Here is a 2,500-nt window from a genome sequence, read left to right as displayed (position 1 = left end):
TTCCAGGGTGCTGAGATGGCTGACGTTTTGCTCCGCTCTCGACGGTCACCGCGCAATGCAAGAACAGGCCAAAAACTGGCCAAAACGGCCCAAAAACGGGCCAAAACTGGCCATTTTTGGCTGCGCGAGCGAGCGGCGAGCGGCGGACAGCGAGCGAAGCGAGAGGCAGCACCGTCCCTGCTATACGAAAGCCCCATCCAGCCCTGTGCCACCCGGGGGGTTCCAGGGTGCTGAGATGGCTGACGTTTTGCTCCGCTCTCGACGGTCACCGCGCAATGCAAGAACAGGCCAAAAACTGGCCAAAACGGCCCAAAAACGGGCCAAAACTGGCCATTTTTGGCTGCACGAGCGAGCGGCGAGCGGCGGACAGCGAGCGAAGCGAGAGGCAGCACCGTCCCTGCTATACGAAAGCCCCATCCAGCCCTGTGCCACCCGGGGGGTTCCAGGGTGCTGAGATGGCTGACGTTTTGCTCCGCTCTCGACGGTCACCGCGCAATGCAAGAACAGGCCAAAAACTGGCCAAAACGGCCCAAAAACGGGCCAAAACTGGCCATTTTTGGCTGCACGAGCGAGCGGCGAGCGGCGGACAGCGAGCGAAGCGAGAGGCAGCACCGTCCCTGCTATACGAAAGCCCCATCCAGCCCTGTGCCACCCGGGGGGGGTTCCAGGGTGCTGAGATGGCTGACGTTTTGCTCCGCTCTCGACGGTCACCGCGCAATGCAAGAACAGGCCAAAAACTGGCCAAAACGGCCCAAAAACGGGCCAAAACTGGCCATTTTTGGCTGCACGAGCGAGCGGCGAGCGGCGGACAGCGAGCGAAGCGAGAGGCAGCACCGTCCCTGCTATACGAAAGCCCCATCCAGCCCTGTGCCACCCGGGGGGTTCCAGGGTGCTGAGATGGCTGACGTTTTGCTCCGCTCTCGACGGTCACCGCGCAATGCAAGAACAGGCCAAAAACTGGCCAAAACGGCCCAAAAACGGGCCAAAACTGGCCATTTTTGGCTGCGCGAGCGAGCGGCGAGCGGCGGACAGCGAGCGAAGCGAGAGGCAGCACCGTCCCTGCTATACGAAAGCCCCATCCAGCCCTGTGCCACCCGGGGGGTTCCAGGGTGCTGAGATGGCTGACGTTTTGCTCCGCTCTCGACGGTCACCGCGCAATGCAAGAACAGGCCAAAAACTGGCCAAAACGGCCCAAAAACGGGCCAAAACTGGCCATTTTTGGCTGCACGAGCGAGCGGCGAGCGGCGGACAGCGAGCGAAGCGAGAGGCAGCACCGTCCCTGCTATACGAAAGCCCCATCCAGCCCTGTGCCACCCGGGGGGTTCCAGGGTGCTGAGATGGCTGACGTTTTGCTCCGCTCTCGACGGTCACCGCGCAATGCAAGAACAGGCCAAAAACTGGCCAAAACGGCCCAAAAACGGGCCAAAACTGGCCATTTTTGGCTGCACGAGCGAGCGGCGAGCGGCGGACAGCGAGCGAAGCGAGAGGCAGCACCGTCCCTGCTATACGAAAGCCCCATCCAGCCCTGTGCCACCCGGGGGGTTCCAGGGTGCTGAGATGGCTGACGTTTTGCTCCGCTCTCGACGGTCACCGCGCAATGCAAGAACAGGCCAAAAACTGGCCAAAACGGCCCAAAAACGGGCCAAAACTGGCCATTTTTGGCTGCACGAGCGAGCGGCGAGCGGCGGACAGCGAGCGAAGCGAGAGGCAGCACCGTCCCTGCTATACGAAAGCCCCATCCAGCCCTGTGCCACCCGGGGGGTTCCAGGGTGCTGAGATGGCTGACGTTTTGCTCCGCTCTCGACGGTCACCGCGCAATGCAAGAACAGGCCAAAAACTGGCCAAAACGGCCCAAAAACGGGCCAAAACTGGCCATTTTTGGCTGCACGAGCGAGCGGCGAGCGGCGGACAGCGAGCGAAGCGAGAGGCAGCACCGTCCCTGCTATACGAAAGCCCCATCCAGCCCTGTGCCACCCGGGGGGTTCCAGGGTGCTGAGATGGCTGACGTTTTGCTCCGCTCTCGACGGTCACCGCGCAATGCAAGAACAGGCCAAAAACTGGCCAAAACGGCCCAAAAACGGGCCAAAACTGGCCATTTTTGGCTGCACGAGCGAGCGGCGAGCGGCGGACAGCGAGCGAAGCGAGAGGCAGCACCGTCCCTGCTATACGAAAGCCCCATCCAGCCCTGTGCCACCCGGGGGGTTCCAGGGTGCTGAGATGGCTGACGTTTTGCTCCGCTCTCGACGGTCACCGCGCAATGCAAGAACAGGCCAAAAACTGGCCAAAACGGCCCAAAAACGGGCCAAAACTGGCCATTTTTGGCTGCACGAGCGAGCGGCGAGCGGCGGACAGCGAGCGAAGCGAGAGGCAGCACCGTCCCTGCTATACGAAAGCCCCATCCAGCCCTGTGCCACCCGGGGGGTTCCAGGGTGCTGAGATGGCTGACGTTTTGCTCCGCTCTCGACGGTCACCGCGCAATGCAAGAACAGGCCAAAAACTG

The sequence above is a fragment of the Musa acuminata genome, unplaced genomic scaffold (assembly GCF_036884655.1).
Source record: "Musa acuminata AAA Group cultivar baxijiao unplaced genomic scaffold, Cavendish_Baxijiao_AAA HiC_scaffold_947, whole genome shotgun sequence".
Lineage (NCBI taxonomy): Eukaryota > Viridiplantae > Streptophyta > Magnoliopsida > Zingiberales > Musaceae > Musa > Musa acuminata.
This window is presented reverse-complemented; position numbering follows the sequence as displayed.